The sequence below is a fragment of the Idiotropiscis lumnitzeri genome, chromosome 12, assembly GCF_059441095.1.
Source record: "Idiotropiscis lumnitzeri isolate Australia: NSW breed Sydney's pygmy pipehorse chromosome 12, RoL_Ilum_1.0, whole genome shotgun sequence".
Taxonomy (NCBI): Eukaryota; Metazoa; Chordata; class Actinopteri; order Syngnathiformes; family Syngnathidae; genus Idiotropiscis; species Idiotropiscis lumnitzeri.
The window spans coordinates 1,288,544-1,305,039 of NC_142402.1; the positions used below are offsets into that span (position 1 = coordinate 1,288,544).

General features: G+C 38.9%; 1 protein-coding gene and 1 long non-coding RNA gene across 7 annotated transcripts in view; one reads left to right on the forward strand and one right to left on the reverse strand.

Moving 5' to 3' along the window:
- Positions 1-7,648, reverse strand: part of LOC148325147 (uncharacterized) — a 53,585-nt gene extending 45,937 nt beyond the window's left edge. Inside the window, exon 1 of the long non-coding RNA XR_015846153.1 lies at positions 7,590-7,648. This is a non-coding gene — a long non-coding RNA (uncharacterized LOC148325147). The remainder of the gene's footprint in view (positions 1-7,589) is intronic.
- LOC148325142 (solute carrier family 53 member 1-like) overlaps positions 1-16,496 on the forward strand; it is a 280,462-nt gene that overhangs the window by 203,111 nt on the left and 60,855 nt on the right. The gene's annotated exons all lie outside the window — the stretch shown is intronic.

Consider the following 16,496-nt stretch of genomic DNA (forward strand, 5'->3'; position numbering starts at 1 on the left):
AGACGGAATTTTGGATATCAAGTAATAGTACATTGAGTTTCCTCTCACTGGTCGGATGTCGTCGATCGCCATGCATCTCCTTGAATGAAATGGGGCTCCCACAGAGGACAGGGTCACACACAGGGCATAATCGGCCTGTAGGGAGGGGCAGCTCTGAATGTATCTTCTTGTCAAGTCAAATTTATTTATTTAGCCCTTAATTGCAAAAAAGTTTCAAAGGGCTTCTAAACCCACAGTTGACACATATTAACAACATGCCCTGATCTTTACCCTCATGGAGGGCAAGGAAAAGAAGGGGAAAAAAAACCTTGAGAAAGGGTCGCAAATGGAGGGAATCCTTCTTTCAGGATGATCAAAATGGCTTGGTTTAAATTATTCATATATTGAATCGGATTGTCCTTTTCATCACTCAATATTGATTCATAAAACCATAAATTGATCATTTTAATAGCTATTTTCCTTCCTATTTGTGTGATTTATGCAATAGTAGCATATCAAAACAATATAGTGGAAGCACTGAGATCAGCGCCAAGAAACTGGGAGGTAGATGAAAACAGTGAAGGAATATGAAACTGTGAAACAGTCGCAGGAATAAGAATGTCATGAGTTTACAGGGGATTTTTGCCACCTTATTTACACAGCCTGCCCTGTGATTGGAATTGATCTACATCTATCCATCCATTATCTGTACTACAGTAAATTCTTGTTTTGATCAGGTCATATTCAAGAATATTCAAATTTTTTCCTACATTATATTTGTTTATTTTTAGTGCTGACAAGTGATTAATTTTTTTAAACTAATTAATTACAAGAAATTCAATGAATAATCGCGATTAATCACATTTTTCAACTACAATTTTTTGCAAAGCTTGTTGCAGATATTTACTTGAATAATATCTTGGAATTGATGCAAAATCACCAAACATGACATATATTTAATTCAAGGACTGTTTTAATAGCTTTCTTTGATTCTTAAATACGATCTAAATGGAGACATCTTAACAGGCATTTTTCTCCGCAACATTTCTCAAAACCGCCCACGAGCGCCACACTCCAGCAGTGTTAGTTTGCAAGGCCCAGTGGTAACTTGAACACAGTGTTTTGTTCTGAGACTTGCTAAGGATGTGCAGCTAATATGGCACAATATTTGAAAAGTATGCAAATTATTTTTGAAGTAAATAAAACTGAGTTACAATTAAAATTTTTAACTGTGTTAAAAAAATTTGGATTAATCACCTGAGTTAAAGCTTTAATTTTGACAGCCCTATTTATTTTACTTTAGAATCCAAAAAAACACACACAAACATTTAACAGAAAAAAAACACCCTCTCAGACACATAGTACAATATTAGCAAAACAAATAATGACACACTATTACACAGAGCCTTTTCCACCCCATTCAAACAGATCAAATTCTCAAATATGACAATATAGAAAAGAGAAAAAGGGGAAAAAAAAATCGTAAGCATTCACCTCGTCATTATCAGACAACTCTATATCCTGAACATAACATGTGAATGGTCTCCATATTCTATCAAACAGGTACCTTTTCCCTTTGAGGAGATAAGTGATGTGCTCCTATGGAAGTGTCGCCAACATTTGTTTAGTCCATTGTACGAGGTTTGATCTCCTTACGTTTTCTCCAATGCATCGCAATCAGTCTTATCAGCTTATAATAAACAAATATCAATGAGAATTTGTTCACTCTTTGTAAATCTTGTGTACTCAGGACATAGTCCCAAAATCATGAATGAAGGTTCCAGTGGTAAATCCTTAGAAATAACAACTTGTACTACATGTTTCACATCCATCCAAAAATGGTTGATTTCCCTACATTCCCAGATACAATGGAGGAGAGTACCCTTTCCTTTCCCACATTTTATACATATGTCTGGAATGTTTGCCTTATATCGGTTTAGCTTTACAGGTGTAATATGAATACGCATAATCCATTTATACTGTAACAACCTAAGCCAAGAGTTGATAGTCTGCCTATGGGCTATTTTTACAAACTAATTCCCATTCTTCCAATGATTAATTTAATTCAAGATCTATCTTCCAATCTTCTCATTTCAAAATTGAGTTATCTGAGGAGTTTGATAGTATTAGCTTGTAAATTTCTGCAATATCAAATTTTTACATTTATTTTCACTCCTCAGTTCTTGATAGGTTTTGTTAAGTGGTTTTGTTTTGTTACAATATAATACCGAAGCTGCTAGCACTTGAAAAAATATTGGCTATGTATATCGTATTTAGTCATTAAAGTATCAAATGACAGTAAATAGTCTGAGTCTAATGTATATAAATCTTGAATTTTCTCCAGAGCCTTCAGAGCCCACTGCCTAAACACCACATCAGCTCTCCCCGGACCGAAATCCTGATTTCCCCAAATAGGGGTGAATTGTGATAAAACAATAAGTTCTTTTATATATTTTTAAATATTGGACCACACCTTTACCATGTTTCTAACTATTGCATTACATGTTTTCTTGACTAAATTAGTTTCTTTGTCAGAAAACAAGAAAAGGGGTAAAGAAGGGACTAAGGCAGTACTTTTCATCTCCCTCCACTGAGGGAACTCTTTCACACCAAAATAGTACCTTATTGAGCTGAGTTGAGCTGCCCAGTCGTACCATACCACATTTGGGCACCTCAGACCTCTTTCACTATCAGGTAAATGAAGAAGGGATAGCCTAATTCGAGGATTCTTATTTGCCCATAGGAATTGAATTAGAAGCTTTTTAAATTTCTTAAACCAATCAGCAGGTGGTAACAAGGGGATATTACAAAATACGTATATCTTCGGCAGTATATTCATCTTGTCAATATTAATTCTACCAATCACAGACATAGGAAGGAGCATCCATCTATTAAAACAACTTGTGATTACTTCAGTGAGCGATTCATAATTATGTTTAACAATCAAATCTAAATTTGGAAAACTTGTATACCCAGGTAAATTAATTTGGAAACCGAATTGAATTGCGAAACAACTATAGGTGGGTTCTCCCTCTCTTCCTTGTTCAGCAATAATAGATGACTTTAATCTATTAACTACATACCCTGAAACATATCCAAACTCATCAATTAATTTCATCAGAGCAGGAATATGCAAACTTAATCGTGAATGAAATAATATTACATCATCAGCATATAGGGAAAGTCTATGTTGCTCCTGACCAATTGTGATTCCTGTTATATCCAAATGTGATCTCACGGCTATAGCGAAAGGCTCCATCGCTAACGTGAAGATCAAAGGGGATAAAGGACATCCTTGGCGGCATCCACGTCTAACTACAATAGGTTGAGACACATTTTTGTTTGTTAAAATCTCTGCGGTTGGATGTGTAGATAGTAATTGCACCCATTTCCAAAATATAGGTCCAAAACCACGTGTCAACACATCGAAAAGGTATGAGCACTCCACCCTATCAAATGCTTTTTCAGCATCTAGAGAGAGGAGGGCCATATCTCTAGTATTATCCCAACCTTAAACAATGTTGAGAACCCTCGACCCAGAATAAAGCCATTTTGATCCCAATAATTAGTTGATTGAAGAATATCTTGTTAACGTGTTGCAAAAAGTTTGCAAAGTGTCTTTAAGTCTGAGTTTAACAAACTAATTGGCCTCATGTTGCCACATTTGTTATTAGGCTTTCCTGGCTTAGGCAATAATACAATCAGGGCAGAGGTCGTTGCTCTAGGAAGGATGCCATTCATATGTGGACTCAGTGGGGGGCAGGAGGATGACGGCAAAACTGTCATCAATACAGGACAACCCAGCCCACCCACTCGATGACACTCTTAGAGCACTTCACAGCTCCTTCAGTGATAGACAGTTACACCCTCGCTGTGTGAAGGAGAGATTTCGCCACTCCTTCCTGCCGGCTGCTGTCAGACTTTTTAACAAAAACATTGGTTCAGGCCTACAAACGGGTGGGCATTAGTGCAATTGGGGAGTCCTAGGATACTATACACACTACTACTGTACTTTAGCCTACGCCACCCGGTGCTTCAGCAGAGCTCTCAATATCATCAAAGACAATAATCACCCGAACTCACACCTGTTCAACCTGTTGCCCTCTGGCAGGCTCTACAGGTGCATCAAATCAAGGACTAATAGACTGAAAAACAGTTTCTGTCGGAGAGCCATTTCCATGCTGAACTCTCACACGCACACACACACACCCCCACGCACGCACGCACACGCCCCCCCCCCCCCCCCCCCCACACACACACACACAACCACCCTTACCTTGCAGAACAGTGACATAATGTGGTTTTAACTACCCAATTTTGTATTTATTTTCCATTTCATTATTTAATATTTAATTAATCTAATTTATATATTTAATTAAATTATTGTTGTATTGCACTGGAGAGGGGAGCTCTCTAATCTCGTTGCACACTGTATGATGACAATAAAGGGATTTCTGATTCTAATTTTGATTCTGATCTTTATCTTTATAAAAGCTTCACGTAGCATTTCCATTATTGGTTTTACTAGCTTGTCTTTAAATACCTTGCAGAAGTCAGTTGGAAAACCATCAGGACCCACTTTTTTGCCGGTGTTCATACGATCAATTACTTTAACGATTTCCTCTTTGCTGATCTCCCTATGCAATTGATGACTAGTTTCAACTGAGATTCTCTGTATATTTATTTTATCAAGGAAAAAATATTGTGTATTTCCATCTGGGAGGCTCTGAGAGTCATAAAATTTCTCATAGTAATTTTGAAACTCTCTATCTCCGTAGGATCCTTTATTGTTTCACCTTTTGCATCTATGATTGATGTAATATTTTTTCTTATTTCAAGTTGTTTGATTTGCCAAGCTAAAATCTTTCCAGCCTTTTCAACCTTGTTCGTAAAAAGATTGCTTTAGCCGTAATATATCTGAAGCTGCCCGTTCTGCTGATTCCTTACTACACTGTGCTTTCAACCGCATCAATTCTTTTTCCAATAAAGATTTGTATTCTTTGAATAGCTGCCCCTCCAGCTCTTTTATTTTTTCTTCCAGTTGTAGTCTTTGCGTGCGTCATTCCTTAGATTTTGAGGAGTAGTAAGAGATAATATGACCCCGGACAAAAGCCTTAAAAGCATCCCATTTAATATTAGCTGAGGTTTGGGTTGTATTTATACTGAAATATTCATTTATCTTACTCCGTACATAACTTACAAAAGCTTCATCTTTGAGCCATCTTTGGTGTAGGCAGCATCAAGGAGGGTCCACCACTAAATCTCTATGAGTATACTTTATATTGCATGGAGCTTGGTCTGTGATTGTAATACTGTCATATGAACACTCTGCTATGTTAGATAAAAAGACCTGCTGAGATCAAAAAGTAATCTATGCAAAAATACGTATAAATGTTTTGGAATGACAAGAGTATTCTATGACAGTGGGATCTAAGTGCTGATAAATATCTACCAACTGTAACTCCTTTATCATATCATGCAAAATTATTCTGGATTCTTGATAAATTTGGTCAATTCCAGTTGAACGATCTATAACAGGATTCAGAGCAAATTCCCAATTGCCACCAATAATGTTCTTTCCTGGAAGAGAAATAGGTTTGTAAAAAAAAAAAAAAAAAAATATATATATATATGTATATATATATATTTATATATACGTATATATATATGTATATGTATATATACGTATATATGTATATATATATATATATATATATATTTTTTTTTTTTTTTTAACAATACACAAAATTAACGGGTCGGTTCGGTTCGATACATTAGTTTCACGTTTCAAATTTTTTAAAACATTTTTATTTATTTATAGTTTATTGAAGCTACTTGCATAAAGCATTTGTTTAAACTCAAAAGTAAACATTTTACATTTAATCAAATCTATTTTTGCAATACCGTACTCATTTTCTGCTGCGCATACTTAGCAACGTTAAAAAAAACAGCACCATGAAAACAAATAAGAATATTGTACGAATACAAAATAAATTATCTCAGAAATGACCCGTCTTCTGTGGGGCATTCTAAGCAACAGATTACAGCATTTTTGACAAATAAACAGCTCCTTAGAAAATAAATGTTTGACTATACCTATCTTGTGAGGTATATATTCAGCACCATTAACTTACTTAACAGTACCTTAAACTTAAAGATATACGCTATATATGGTATGTAAAAAAAAAAACTAAAATATTTATTAGAACATTTATCTATTTATTTTTCATATAGAATTAAAATATTTTTCTGTACTGCATCTTTGTCAGTCGAGTATACAATTATCTTTCTTAATAGTGTATTATTTGAAACATCATTGTTTTTAAAATTTGAATCATTGTAACACAAAACTCATCCAAATACAGTAGTGTATCATCTTGGGTGCTTGACTGTATTTTCATATATCATATATATAATAGAGGCAGAAAATAAACACTTCATCCCTTAAATATTTTTTTAAACCACTGTACTTTGAAAACAAATAAAGATGTATTGAAATGTATTGTACACCTCCAAAATATTTAAAAATAAATAAATAAATAAAATAAAACAGGTATAGTTGCGTTTGGGCGCACTAATTTCCATCCTCTGAAACTTCTTTCAGACTTCTGGTTAAATCATCGGTCGTGCAACTTTCGAGAAGCCGTGTCTTAATAACGTTGCATTATATGTCCCACTCGGCAGTGATGTAACGTGCCGTAACGGTCTGATAGCACAGGGGGGCTGCTGACAAAGCCGTTGCTAATTTGACTCTCGTCTTGTTGTCCAAATCAGGAATTGCAGTATTGGTGAAATAGGTCCGCGCAGGAACCTTATAACGTTCCACTCATTTTCACATTGAAGTGATGGGGTATATGTTTGTTGTACGTCCACCAACGTAGTTAGCATTGTGTGACACTTGCGACATACTGTTGAAGTTGTAGTCCACAACACTCTTTCCATCTAATGCATACTAAACAAGAAAAAAAATTACTTCCAAACGCTAGACGTGAAGTTTGGTGGAGCTTCTTCCACTTCAGGTATGCTTGTAGCCATGTTGCAACCGCTAGCGAGCTTCCCATGCAGCTTCGACCAAAATGAATGTACAGTAATGTACAGGGAATGGGTCTGCGCTCACTAATCCAGCATATAAAAAGGCGGAGTAGACAGCGCTACTCCTCATTGTCATAAAACTTTGCGTATTGTTTGAGTCAGTGCGCACCGAAACGTAACCGCTGTATGAAACTATTCTATAAAGATACACGTATTGTTGTATATATATATATATATATATATATGTAAAATATTTGCTTGTAGGACTGATTTTCAGGAGTTGATAACTGCTGCAGTATGTCCAGTTAGAACACAATATTGTCCAGATGAGGAATAATCAAACCAGTTTGGTCCATGTAATCTTTAATTTGTTTCGATATGGATGTGTGTGTGGTTTCTGTAGAACAAATAAAAAGAAAACATGAGCGGATACAATGGAAAGCCTCATCAACACAATACTAATTTGCCGTAGTCATAACCATAACAAATCAACAAAACAGCACAAGCAACATTAACTGAAATGCCCACAAACAAATCGCGTTCCCACAAAAAAGGATATTTTATGTTGAGTCACTTACATGCTAATGCACGCACACCTTGTGGTTGGATGGCTTCGGAGAGAATGACTGTACATCCCTTGTCTGTTACTTTTCGTGGGTCCTAAAATAGGTGGCTAAAAACATGCCCATCTAAATTCAATTGTATGAACAGGCGAGCCACCAGAGGGTGCTACAACGGCATACTACAAAACAACCTGACCTTTTTAACAATATATATATATATATATATATATATAGCCGACTGGTTGGCCTCACAGTGAGAGACAGCATCGGGCGTGGGTTCAATCCCAGCTCCGGCCATCCTGTGTGGAGTTTGCATGTTCTCCCCGTGCCTGCGTGGGTTTCCTCCGGGTACCCCGGTTTCCTCCCACATTCCAAAAACATGCATGGCAGGCCGATTGAACACTGTAAATTGCCCCTAGGTATGAGTGTGAGTGCGGATGGTTGTTCGTCTCTGTGTGCCCTGCAATTGGCTGGCAACCAGTTCAGGGTGTCCCCCGCCTACTGCCCAAAGATAGCTGGGATAGGCTCCAGCACCCCGCGACCCTAGTGAGGAGAAGCGGTACAGATGATGGATGGGATGATATATATATGCCAAGTAATTAATTTTTTTGACTAATTAATCACAAAAAAATTCCATGATTAATTGTGATTAATCACGTTTTTTAACTCCTTTTTTTTGCTTAGCTTGTAACAGATATTTACTTGAATAATATCTTGGAATTGATGCAAAATCACCAAATATGAAGTACATTTAATTCAAAGACTGTTTTAATAGCTTTCTTGGATTCTCTATGATCTAAATGGAGAAATCTTGACAGGCATTTTTCTTTTCAAAACTGCCCACAACCAGCACACTCCAGCAGTGTGGGTTTGCATGGCCCAGTGGTAACTTGAAAGTGGTGTTTTGTTCTGAGACGTGCTAAAGATGTACAGTTAATATGGCACAATATTGGCAAAGAATGCAAATTATTTTTGAAGTAAATCAAACTGAGTTAATTGAGTTAAAATATTTAACTGAGTTAAAAATATTTGGATTAATCACCTGAGTTAACGCTTTAATTTTGACAGCCCTAATATATATATATATATATATATATATATATATATATATATATATACATATATATACATATATATTGCCCATTCAATTTGCAAGCACCTTCCAAAACCCTCAAGGATAGTGTACAGCAATAAAAGCAAGTAAAACCAAACTGTTCAAAGTATATGATTTTATATAATTTTAATCGAGTTAATCACAGTTTTTTTATTAATTCTAATTAATTGCAATTCGAAAGCTTTCCAAATTATACCATATTTTATTCATGCATGTGTACAACAAACCCATGCTTTGCGTTGAGATGGCAATTTAAACTTGAATAGCTGTGGTGCAAAGGGAATTCATTCCGGCCAAATCATACCTATGTATTTATTGTTCCATCTGTATTTTTTTTATTTGAATTCTCCACCCAGACGGCCAACCTGCTTTCCTTTCACGCATGGATGTGACCGCTCAGGCAAAATTTGATTTTTGGAGAAAATTGTATTGCGATTTATTTATTTTTTGACAGATATTGCAATTTCAATTTTATTTGCGTTTTTCTTCTCAATCTACAGTGACATTTATACACGACAAACAAAGTCATTATACTATTAAAAACAATAAAAGCTATTATTGTATAAATGCAAGGACAGAAAATATGTTTTGTGGGGGTTTTTCAAGTTGTTAAAAATGCTAAGGTAAAAACGTACTCTAGTAGCCGTCAAGTATAATTTTGTATTTGTTTAATTCTGTGTATTGTTGGAATTGGTCGCCAAATAGATGCAAATTACTTCGGTAATCAACCCTTAGTTAACTAAATGTACTCAATGCGTACTCAATGTGTGTTCGTTTTTTATATTCAAGAGAAATAAAAACTCAACTGATCCAAGTTTTGTTCCGATAGTTTCTTAAATTCTCTTGAGTTCAGGAAATAGTACAAGATATATATCCGGGCGGCTTTTTCTTATCCTCAAGAGGAACTGTACTTGGAAAAATCACGCTTTCTATCAGCCCACTCTCACATTTTATATGATTTCTCGAGCCAGGTTTCTAAGACAAGGGTAATGTAGGTTGACATCGGTCGTCCTCACTCCCTGCCTTTGCCACGTGCAAGGGCAGGTCATCCCCAGGTTGGTTTTCGTGTGGAAAGTTGATTCTAGTCTGGTCCCATGGTTTATCCCAAGGCTGTTTCCCATCTGGTTGTTCCATGGTTTTTCCTTCCCAAGGTTCGGTATCCTCCTGCAATTTTGTCTGTGTGCAAATGTGTGTGTGCTCTGATCCCAAATTGTCGTGTCTTTCACAATGTATTTTTTTCAATGCCGTCCTCGTGACCCCTCCAGTGCCCATTTTGTCTGTATCGCGACTGTCTATGTGGCCAATGTGCTTTATCGAATTTGTTGTGCCTAGAGTATGTGTGCGCTGTAAATGCGAGTCATGAAAATGATGTGTGTGTTGCAAGTGTGAGTGCAATTCATGAAATCTGTGGAATTAAACACCTTTACTCTCCGTAATATATGAATATAAAAATTATAACCAGTCAACACAATCAATTGTCTTTACGGTCCCTCTAGTTTCATTTGATCAATGCTTTCCGTTTAATAAATCCTTAACACCTTCAGTAAGAAAATGCATTTTTTTAACCCAAAAATGTTTTACATTTGTAAGTAAATGTAAACTCATGTCAATAAAAGCATAGTCCTTTAGCAAAGCTAAATCGATTACAATTATCATTTTGACACCTAATACTGTGTATATCTCTAAACTCAGTACTCTGTAGTGTGAAATAGTGCAAATAACATGTTTATGCATTTAAGACCTAATTACAACCTACGAGCATACTACCTACGAGCATAGGCCCTGCCTTCCCAAAACGTACTTGTACGTCTTTGTTTTTTTTTTGTTTTTTTTTCTTTGTGTGTGTGAGGTGCAGAGTTGGAGAAGTGTTATACAATGGAAGAGCGTGCAAACTGGAGAATACTAGATGTCACAGTAGAGATAGAAAATAAGTACAATTTTCCCTTGAAGTATGCTTTTGTGTTTAAAAAAATAAAATAAAAAAAAAAGCTTAGGATGGAGTAGCTTTTGATGAGAGGATGAGACTTTGTCCTTGTAAAAGCAAGCAGCCATCAGCTTCGCCTGCCTCAACAACCCACATGTCGCTCGGATTCCGCAGCGCAGTCAAGGAATACAAGCCGGTTTTGGACCCCAATTTGTTAGAAGAATATCTGACATGAGTGAAAGCAGTAGAGAATCGTCACCGGAGCCACCAGAACGAGGAGGTGAGTGCTAATAGCTTGCAAGCTCCCATTCAAAGCTTAGTCACACCTCATGCTCTCATCAGTCAGTTTTATGCACATCGGTATGCCCTACTATACTAGTAATAGTAATAATATATGTACAGACCATGCGTCCGGTCATCTAGACAGAATATGTCGCGTACATGTGCAGCGCGACGCCTACACTAGATAAGTGGACTTGCCTATCCTCATTATTGATTGTATGCTTGCAAAAATACATTTGGTTTGGTAAAACCACTGCTGCTCACTTGACTTTTTTCAGTAAGTTGGACGAATAAATGAGAAATGCATTTAAGCCGCATGCGTGTATTTATGTGTGTACGAGAAAGATAGAGGTAGAGAGAGGGAGAGGGGCGGGGGATTGTGAGTGTATAACAACAGTAAAAAAAAAGTGCTGTAATTCATGTACAATTTCTATGAAATAGAGATTGTGCATTCAGCAGCCAAAGAGCTCCTCACATTATTGGTGCAAAGAAAGGTGAAGAAAAGAATGCATATTGCAGCAATAAAATCATATTCTCGATTGTGTGTATTTCTGTAGGGGCGGCACGGTGGCCAACTGGTTAGCACAATGGCCTCTCAGTGAGAGACAGCATCGGCCGTGGGTTCGATCCCGGTTCCGGCCTTCCTGTGTGGAGTTTGCATGATCTACCCGTGCCTGCGTGGGTTTCCTCCGGGTACTCCGGTTTCCTCCCACATTCCAAAAACATGCATGGCAGGTTGATTGGACACTCTAAATTGACCCTAGGTATGAGTGTGAGCGCGGGGGTTGTTCGTCTCTGTGTGCCCTGCGATTGGCTGGCAACCACTTTAGGGTGTCCCCCGCCTACTGGCCGAAGATAGCTGGGATAGGTTCCAGCACCCCCCCGCGACCCTTGTGAGGAGAAGCGGTATAGAAAATGGATGGATGGATGGATGTATTTCTGTAATTTACAGGGCGTGCATCTCACAGTGATTGGGGATGGTTCAGGCTGCCAGCAAAGAGACACTTTCACTGCGACTGCTGGACCACTGAATAGTGAATGACCTGCTGATTATTACCAACAAGCTGCTCCAACACATCACGGCTGCGGATGCCAAAGACCGCTTTGAAGACAATTATTTTGGGGCAAAATCCAGCGGTCTGCACCACTCTCTAAACATAAAATAAAATAGCTGACACCCACGGCAAAAATAGCCATGCCACACCTAAAATGCCAAGTCTGCAAGCACAGCAAAACATGAGTGTGGTGTGAGACACGCAGTGTGGCCTTGCATCGTTTTAGTGTATCCTGCACGCAAAAAAAAAAGTGTAATTCGCATGGGGGGGTGCAGGTGGGGGTGTACACACATACACAGATGCATGCACAAACACAGGCACACACTCTCTTCCACTTTTGTATAGAGTTAATTTCAGCATTTCAATATTTTTTTAATGTGCAAATAAACTGTTTTGTGATCCAAAGCACCTTTTGTCGTGCTCTTTTTGTTATTTTGTAGAAGGAAAGCATTATTTCGATGTTTGTGCTGGCACAAAAGAAAGAAAAATAGTCGTGTTACTGTCTAGGTCAGAGGTATTCAATTAAAAGTCACAGAGGTCCACGACTAAAATTTCTTCCAATTAAAAGGTCCGAACCAAAGTCCAACTTAATGTCTAGCCTATGTTCACATTTTTATATAGTTTCAATATTTAGTCATTTTCAACAGAGCGCACTTATATACTAAATATTTAGCAATGTTCCAGTTAAACACGTTTGCCAGTGAAACGAATTAAGGCGTTTATTTCACATTCAAGACAATGTGGCTCCAGGAACTTAAGTTTGTCACTTCCAGAAAAAACTGTAAAATATCTCCTGCAGAAATATATCAAGTCCTAAGCATTGAGTTAACATCTTCTACCTTTTTTTTCTTAAATCAAAGAGTTATCCGCCTAAAGAAAAACGGAAAGCCTAATTATCCAAGTAAAACAGGTCAACATGTTCAGTACACAATCAATAAAAATGGCTGTCCCCATGAAAAACTAATTCAAAATGAGCTTTGACACCACCTTTTCTTTTGAATATTTTTTTAACTTCTCTTAATGAGAAAAATGAGTTTGTGACTGCCCTGCCAGTGACTTAATTTTGGGTTGCAACGGAATCAGGGCCATTGGGCAATGTTGCGACGGTTTCGGAGCATATGATGCACACTGGTTTTGAATCGGCTGCAGCCAGAACAAAACTAAATTTCTCCGTCCATTCATTTAAAACAACACGCATCGACTTTGCTAACTTTTTAGCAAGGCATACTGTCAGCAGCACTCTCTTCCGGTCTCCTTCGCAATTGGCAGTGGATCGTAAACAAAAGATTTGATTGGCTCAAATCAGTGACACCTTTTCCGTATTAACTAGACTTGCAGCGCCAACGTTTGCGAATGCGCCCTGAAAAAAAATCATCATAGATTGGTCATGGGTCCGGTCCGAACCATCCCGCGGTCCACCATTTGGTGATGCCTGGTCTAGGTTGTGCTTAAAATGTTTGTTTTTACAAAAAACTCTTTTTCAGTTTTTTTTTCCGGAATGGAATGGGAATTTTGACCAAATTTAGCTATTTTCTCACGCTGTCAACTAAAAAATGGAAAACAATAGAAATATACTTTTTTTTCTGATAAAATAACAGAGTAGGGCTGTGGCAATCATTTGATATCGATATGTATCGCGATAGTTGGGTGAGTGAACAATAGAAAATGGTATCGATAAATTATCGTTCCCAAAAAAAAAAAACAACGGAGAAAATTCGACCTACCACTGCCCGACTCGTCACTAACTCCCTTCTGTTGAGGAAATACAACCCGAGGCTTACGCATGCGCCGCTGAGCTAGCGTGACTCAAAACAAACGTCTTGAGGAAACGCTTGCTTAATAGTTAAGCCGATAACAAGCACCCCCTTCCTGGACACGCGCGGGACTAAACGGCCCGTAGCTCTAGTACACGAGACCTCCGTCGCATGGGAGGCGGGCGTACTTCGCAGTGAAGCCGCTAACAAGCACCCTCCGCGGACACGCACAGGCCGTGCACCCACCGCGGACACGCACAGGACGAAACGTGATATATACATATATATATATGTACATATATATACATACATATATATATATATATATATATATATATATATGAAAACTATATCGGTAGGCATGTATGTCATATCGGTCGATATATATATATATATATAGGTAGGCATGTATGTCATATCGGTCGATATATATACCGTATTTTTGGACTCAAAAGACGCGCCGTGTCAAAGGGCGCAACACCTGTTGGGGGCGCTATTTCTGTATTTGTTACATAGATAGAACGCGCCGACTCATCGGGCGCTAACACAACCGACCAATCGAGCAGTCTCGCTGGCTGCTCAGTCGCGCTAGCGTGTTTTTAAAATGGCAGCGGGAGTTCAGTGGTACTTTATTTTAGCTTTTAACAACGTGCTGAAGTTGTCCTCATCCAAAAATGCACCAAGTCCTTGTCTTCTGTATCCAAGATAAACAACACGAGTCATTATCAGTCTGCCTCGCCATCTCGCTGCCTCGCCGTCTCGCTGCGGCGCAGCCCCTCAGATGGGATGCCGACACAATGCCGGTGTGAGCAAGTCACTTGTCAACAAACGATGTGCGGTCACGGTGTTACATCAAAACTAAAACTATCATCCCAAATCAACTGAAAAGCATAAAAGTGTAGGCCCAGCAAAATTCTGCCTCCCAGCCTACCATACATTACCTTAGTTTACATGCATGCACACTAAAACAGACGATAGCATGGCTAGCTGTTTTGAAAAAACGGCAACAGGAGCAAAACTGCGTTTGGTTGTATTTTATTTAACAAGGTACTCACATTAAGAGTTATCAGTCATCCACAAATCCTTCAAAATCATCGTCTTCCGTATCAGACAGAAATAGTTGGGCAAATTCTCCCTCAAACACGCCAGGTTCCCTCTCGTCATTGTCCGAGTCTGTGTCGCTGCTGAGCGTCTCCCCGGATGTAATGCCGGCTTTCGCGAAAGCTCTTGCAATAGAGCTAGCAGACACGTTCGTCCAAGCAGCTACAATCCACTCGCAAATTGTGGCATAACTTGCTCTTCGCTGTCTCCCAGCCTTTGTGAAGCTGTGTTCGCCCTCCGCCATCCATCGCTCCCACGCAGCACGCAACTTCACTTTGAACGCTCTGTTTATACTTAAGTCGAGTGGTTGGAGTTCCTTTGTCAAGCCTCCCGGGATGATGGCAAGCTCTGAGTTCATATGCGTGACTTGACTTTTCACAGCGGCTGTCAGATGGGCACGCATGGAGTCACAGACCAACAGCGACGATAGGGGCATCGCGCTGCTTTGCACTGGGGGCGTGCCTTTGTGTTGTTTTGTCTCCCCTCTCCCGCCTGTTGTCATTCACACCCATCTCCCCTCTCACGTCCGCCTGTTGTCCACACCCATCGATCCCCTCTCACGCCCCCCTGCTGTCGTAAGCCACACCCGCCTTCTCTCTATATAAGCGGTGTGCAGGCAGTTGATGTTCGCCGTCAGCCCAGCGGCGCACTTGGTCGACGCAATGGGCGCTCCACCTCAAAGGGCGCCCTGGCTTTTTTGGACGGCTTTCCGGACTTTAAAGTGCGCCTTATGGGTCCAAAAATACGGTATATATATATATATATATATATATATATATATATATATATATATATATATATATATATCGACCGATATGACATACATGCCTACCAATATAGTTTTCACAGCCATATCGCCCAGCCCTGTAACAGAGTAAAATATTTCTTTTGGTAGTAATAATTTGGCAATGTTTTTATAGCATTAGAACACAATAGTCTGTGGGTCAAAATCCAGTAAAACTCTGGGATTGAGGGTGGTTGGTCGCAGTTGGATTCAATGCGATCTCTCCTTCTTCCTCTCTCAACAAAGAAACTCTATTGCCCTCCCATACGTAGTTGAGCCATCAACACTTTCTGCTTTCCGGTACATCCGCCTAAATAAAAGCATGCCTTTCAAAATAAAATTTGTCATAAACAAATGAGATAAACCTCGCCTGAAAGGCAGAACAACAACATTTATCATTCATATCTGTTGGTTTATTTTTAGGTGTGTGTATCTCAGTGCTGTTGTTCGATCCAGATTATTTCATTTTAGGCATCTGGCTAAAGTGAAGCCCTTTCTTTTCCAACAGCACTTAGAAACAGTTATCCATGCCTTCATTACATCTAGGCTAGATTACCGTAATGCACTTTACTTTGGAGTCAGCCAGTCCTCGCTCAAGCGCCTACAACTGGTGCAAAATTCTGCCGCTCGCCTTTTCACTGGAGCTCTTAAGACGGATCACATAACCCCAATATTTACTGGCTCCCAGTGCACTTTAGAGTTTGCTTTAAAATACTTGTGTTCGTCTTCAAAGCTTTAAATGGCCTCGCCCCAGCGTATCTCTCTGAGCTTCTCCCCCCCTACGAACCTACCCGCTGCCTCAGGTCAGTGGACCAAATGCTGCTGGAGGTGCCGAGGACTAAGCGCAACCTCAAGGGGAATTGCGCCTTTTTTCTCCTTCCCTATGGAATAAGCTCTCATTGAATGTT